This window comes from Salmo trutta, chromosome 24, assembly GCF_901001165.1.
Source record: "Salmo trutta chromosome 24, fSalTru1.1, whole genome shotgun sequence".
Taxonomy (NCBI): domain Eukaryota; kingdom Metazoa; phylum Chordata; class Actinopteri; order Salmoniformes; family Salmonidae; genus Salmo; species Salmo trutta.
The window spans coordinates 156845-163566 of NC_042980.1; positions in this window are offsets into that span (position 1 = coordinate 156845).

The window sequence follows — 6722 nt, forward strand, 5'->3', positions numbered from 1 at the left end:
TATCCAATCCCTTTGTTGCCAGGCAGTCCACTCAGAAACTAAGCTCCTATTATCTGCCCAGTGACAGGAGAATGCTCAAACCACTTTCTGAAGGCTTTAGACAGCCAATGGAAGCCTTAGGAAGTGCAACGTAACCCCACGGATACTGTAGTTTCGAAAGGGACTAGAAAGAAGAACTACAATTCTCAGATCCTCCACTTCCTGGTTTTTGCCTGCCATATGAGTTCTGTTATACTCACAGACACCATTCAAACAGTTTTAGAAACTTCAGAGTGTTTTATTTCAAAATCTACTAATAATATGCATATTCTAGTTTCTGGGCCAGAGTAGTAACCTGTTTAAATTGGGTACGTTTTTCATCCGGCCGTGAAAATACTGCCCCCTAGCCCAAACAGGTTAATGAGATGTGCTGTCTTGAGATGTGCAGATTTTCCGTATCTTAACTAAAGATATGGGCAGGTAATTCATGCCATGATGTCAAAGAAACACTAAATTCAAATTATGAGCGCAGATCTTGAGATAGGAGTTGGACCGATTATATGCTAAGTGTTGACCACATACTGTACATATCTCTAGCATCATGTTTGCGTGTTCATTTGACCCCCCCCCCCCCCCCCAGTACCCCCCTCATCTGATAGTGGTCTTCTGACAAACTTCAAATCAATCTGACAGGATGTGATCAGTGTGTGGCGCCCCCTCTCATCCCTTCCATCCCACTCGTCACCCAAACCACAACAATCTTAATGGGCTCTGATTGACACTTCTGTCTCCTCTGTCTAATTGACGAAAAATACCGTCAAGGTGTGAAAATTCAACCAACGTCATCTCTGCCATCCTACATTTCCCCCTTCTCTAACACCAGAGGTCAAGAGTCAGGTTCACTGTGTGATCATTAGACTGGCAGTCTTTATTAGGTAAAAGCTTGTCAAACTCCTCCGTCCACCTCAGCATCCTTCCATCCCTCCATCCCTTCAATGTTGCATTCCTTCCATCCCTCCGCCCCTTCTATCCATCTAACCTTCCGCAAATTCTATTCCTCTGCTCCTCGCTCCCTTCCACCCCTTCCTTCCTTTCCCTCCACGGTTGCGTCAGAAAGATGTACCCTCCCTGTCCCTTCCATCTAGATCACATTACATGACAAGCCCCCTGGAAACGCACTATACCCGCATCAACAGACAATGTGGCCAGTAGGGCATGGGGTGGCATTTGGAGAGGGAATGTTCGAGATGGGATCCCGCCTGTCACCCATCGTCACTGGAAGGCCTCTTCGTCTGCTCCATGTGCTCTGTCACTTACAGGAGGGCTGCTGTCACTGACTGTTTGGACCATCGGTGGGACCGCTATGTCCACGCGTGGTGGCGTTTTCAGTAGGGCTAGCTGTCACACTCTATCCCAGCCACCCACCCTAGATCGCCTGGGTATCTCAGATGTCCACTACTGGTGATTAATCATTAGAGATGGGCAATAAAACATCCAGAGAGGCCAGATTCTGATGAATTAACTCTTTGTTCAGATAACCATTTGCTGATGCCTTAGTGACAGAGAAAGCGGACACTAGTCTTTGTAAAGTCCAGATGATGCCCAGGGCTCTGCTGCAATGATCTAATAGACATAGAGTATGTTGGTACATTGCCAATTTGGCTCTTATTACCCGGTCTGGAACTGGAATCATCCTCAAGATTGATTCTCATTACGTATAACACTGCCAAGGTGATGAGAAAAATGATATCCGTTACTAACTGCAGAGAAAATCCTAATATGCTAACTTGCAAAAATGTTATATTATAGTCATAAAGCTTGTGTAGTAAAAAACTGAAAATATTAAATAGATTTGATGTTACTGTATCTGTATATTCTTATTTTTGGTGGGGTGGCAATGGTGGAGCCAGGAGAAAAGGGAGGAATGGTGTCATTTTCAGCAGGAACCCTCTGAGGCCTGTTTTGCAACACAAAACAAAGCACCCCTTATTGAAAAATATAGTGCAGTGAGACGGAAATGTATTAACTGGCACCAGTTAATGCGTGCATTATTCATTTCGGGTGAGCATGAAAAATGATCTAAAGAGGTCTGAAATTGCAAACGCGCAGGCTGGGCTCGCTGGTTCGTTTCATCCCTTTGGAAGAGGGCGGGAGGGATGGAGGGATGGATGGAGGGATGGGAGGTAGGGACGGAGGGAGGGAGGAGTGCTCACACCTCTCTGGACAGGGCTTTACAGTAACAGCTGTGGTCCTCTCATGAGGGGGCGTCGGCAGGGCTGGGAAAGGGGCCGGGCTGGACAGATGGACGGACACACGAGAGCCTGGGACCACCACTGTTAATAAACATACAATATCTGCTGCTGCTGGACTGGCCTGTCTGTCTGTCTGTCTGTCTGTCTGTCTGTCTGTCTGTCTGTCTGTCTGTCTGTCTGTCTGTCTGTCTGTCTGTCTGTCTCTCTCTCTCTCTCTCTCTCTCTCTCTCTCTCTCTATCTGGCCCCCCCTTCCCCCTTTCTGTTTTCCTCTCCCTCACCAGCCTTCTTATTTCTCTCTCCCTCTCCATTGTCTTCTTGCTTCTCTCCCTCTCTCCCCAGAACTTCTAGGAGGTGGCTTGGGCAGAGAAACTGTGCCAGCGGCATATGGCTTTCCACTGTGCTAAACATCCATACAAACGACAGACCCATCAGTCATTGCTTTGGTCCGATGAACGGTGTTACCGACTTACCTGCTGCTAAAACATTACCCTAGAAACACCTGCTTTCCCACAAGTCCACACAACATTAGAATCTGCACAGCCCGTGAAAAGGCAATACCAGGCCATCCTGAGTACACATCATGTATGCCAGGTTATAGCAAATAATAGCTAAGCTCTCTAAACCCTCGGCTAGGAACCCCATGTCAAGCCTTCATAGGCCAGTTAATGCACAGCATCTTCTGTAGCCTATAGAGGGGAAATACACAAGAATTGAGCTAAAGAAACACGTTATAGAACTTCCCAACCATTTGAAGCAATCAAAGCTTCCTGCCTGCTCAAAAACTCACTCATTTCAGGGGTAGCCTAAAGCAATGGTTTCTCTTAGATTAGATCCAAATGAAGCCATTGCATTCTGTCTCTGGTCTCTAGGATTCTTTCTCTGGTTCTATGGGTGGAAACAGAAATCAGCAGGTTCTTTGTTCTTGGTCTAGTAGCCCGGTATTCTTCTGCCAAATTTAACAGAAGGCTCGGAGGGGTAACGGGGGTCTAACCCAACCTGGTATCACCTTCTGCCGCAGAGTGCAGAGCAGTAGAGAGACAATCAGCCCTGAACCCTGCTGTCTGACGCACAAAGTGAAAAGACTCTAATTGGGTGTTGTTGTGTTTTTGTTACACACACATTTTCTTTCTGCAGGATTGCTGGATCATGAAAAAGCAATTAGACCTCGGAGCTACGACTTTAATTCGTTTTTCATCAATCTATCTTTCTCTCTCTGAAAAAAAGTCAACATAATCAGTTCACTTGAGTGAGGATCTATGAAAGTTGTTTACATGGTTTATTTAGGACTGTATTGCTGATTTGACTGTAGATCTTTTTGTTTTTTTGGTACTCCTATGTTATACCTTTTGTAAATGTATATAATTAAGTAGGCTTATCTGGCTTGGATGCAAAATAATAATAACATGATACATTGCATGGATAAACATGTCTGCACATGTGTAAAAGGATAAAAGGTGTTTCTGAAAATTGGCTGAGTAGTTTCCAAAATGAATTGGGCTGTTGAACATGACAAAAAACTGGCAATGTTGTAGTTTGAGTCAGTTTGAGAGCCTGAAGAGCTGTTGTTTTTCCATTGTACCTGTAGGGGCAGTGCTGCCCAACAAAAAGTCCATCCCTTAAAGCTCTCTAAGACATTGAACAACTTAAACCAAATTAATTACCATGAAGAAATGTTAGGTAGGGGGTCAGAAAGTATTATGTATAATTTGTTTTGAATACGTCTTGATATTAAAAGGTTAACACAGATGAAATGCAAACATAGACAGATTTGTACAAAACAAATACTCAGTGGTTGAATTGATCATATATTTATATTAATTAGTATTACCAACAAATATGATCAAGGCTGGCTCTTGCCTTTTGGGGGTCCTAAGCAAGATTTGCAGGCACATTTTTTTAGTGGTCCCCCTCTTGACAGCAGAGAGAGAAATTTAAATATTACTTTCAACACTTATACCATGGGGCATAGAGAAGATCTTGCAGTTTTAAAGCAATTTTTCTGCTGTTCTACACATTGTGCTATGGGAAGGAGAGAACATTTAGCAATTTTATAACATGTCATACTTTTCTACTGATTTTGCCATGAGGCAAAGATACATTTTTGCCGTTTTAAAAGTAATTTCCTGCCATTCTACCCACTTTGCCATGACTTATGCCATGTTAACGATATCTGAGTGAGAGTGACTAACAAAATCAACAGGTGCCGGTTGAGGGGGCACGGTCGGTATTCGGCCATGATTACAACAAGTTGAAATGACTGACTAGACACATTTTTTTATTAACTTCCATTATACTAACTTGTGCATTCTACTATTCTAACACTTAACAGTAATTTGAGACCCTGACTGAGTTCCAAAAAACAGTGGCCGGGGTCCTAAGGGACCGCTTATGTCGCTTATGCCTGGAGCCTGCCCTGAATGTGATTATTCGGAGTGGTATAATTAATTTCCACTCCACAATATTTGATTTTGGAAACAAAACATGTTTGAAATAGTGCAAAGCAATTATGTAAGACGCCAATGAACATTGAAAATGTGTTGCATTACAGATACATTGGCAAACACATTTACATTACTAAGTAAAAGAAAAGGAAACAAATGTATGATAAAAGGTATCAAAACAAATACATCGACACCAGAATTCCTAACTCAAGAACCATAGAATTTTTTCCAGTTCAAATACAGTAGCTAATTTCGTAAACAATTCAAAATATATTTAATTAAAGTCTCACTTGCTGTTTTATAATTACTAAGATAGCTAATCATGGAAATGAGCATAATCAGTGAATTTGCATTGAAGAACAGAATCTAAATCAAATTTTCTAAATGACTCTCTTTCCCCTCAGCATAGAGCTGAAGCATACAACTGCTACTCCAAAACATTGTCAAATACATTGACAAGAATTTACTAGAACACATACAGTATGAATATATAGTAAATAAAAATGGCTAGCGAAAATTGACAAACATGAAACACATGAAACACATATAAAACAAATATAGTCTCATAACAAATATGTTTAATTCTGTGTACACACACACACACACACACACACACACACACACACACACACACACACACACACACACACACACACAAACAGAAATCAGAGGCCCTGTTGTGCAGCTGGGTTGGCTTTGCATCCACTTTTGTTCTTCTACTCAACAAAAAAGTGATCAACTATCACACGACGGACGATGAGATGTCAACATGAAATACCTTCCTTTGCATCAGCTTTACAAACTCCCAGCCCCTCTCTTTATGCCAGCCACTCACCAGAGTCTACATGAATTTCACTTTAGCCACGGGGATCCCGAGACCTTGCTAAATACTGCCCCAATACTGCTGTCAACAGCCTGTCAATCAGATGACAAATCCTTCTTTTTTTGTGACCAACTATTTATTATTTCTTTTTTTGTGAGAGGTTCAGATCACAGACAGGAAATAATATTCATATAATACAAATACAAAGAATCAAAAAACTAAACAAAATTAAAAGCATTATTTGTCCTGTCTGTAGTGTACCATCTCCCTCTCACTCCCCCTTCTCAGTAGGTGCGACCCATTTCTATTCCCCCCTCCCTCCCTCCCCCCACAGGCTCATGTTGTAGCCATATCTATGCATTAAAAAAAAACATTGTGGGTAACTCGTAATATGTTTGTAAAATTGTTTGTGGGACCAAGGCACACACGAAAATAATCAGCCTGCATACATCGATATTCGATACAGATATTCAAAATATAATTGATGAATTCAAACATGATTATATTACGTTAACTCATAATAAGCTTTTGACCTTTTTGTAAGGAAGTTTTGTATCCATTAAATTATGCTAAGTTATGTGGAGGCTTCCATCTGGTCACTAACATCCTTTTTGTCACAGTCAGGCCAGACAACCACACTCATTTCTGGGATACTGTGAGAGTCAGTGAAGAGTCATTGTTCAACATTAATATATTGGGGGGATAGGGAATGGGAACACCAACTGTGCTCGGTAGAGAACTGGCAACCTGTGACCAAAAGGTCTTCACACTGGGGCAGTCCCACATCATTTGCACGTAAGTCCCAATATTTATTTGAGAACATAACAATTTGGAATAAGAGCAAGTTCAAATTGGCAGCATTTCCACAGAGTCAAATAAACTCTGTGAATTAGTTTGTAGTGTATTGGTTGATGATTCAAATTTCGGGAAGACACTGGGATATTGTTCTTTTCCAATCTGTATTTTGTTTGTAGTCTTTTCAATCTGATTTCCATACCGTAACTATTCCCATTGGTTTATGTAGAGCTTCTAGGTAGTTTTTCTATATAGATTGGATAGAAAACCTCCACTTGTGTTCTGGCTACCTAAAAACTCAGTGAGTGGCTGGAATGGGAGTGGTTGACTCCATAGGACTCATAAGTTCGCATAGCGGTTCTATTCTGGAAAAAACAAACAAAGACCAACTAGTTAATCACACACATTTTTGGGGGGTCATGAAAGAATAC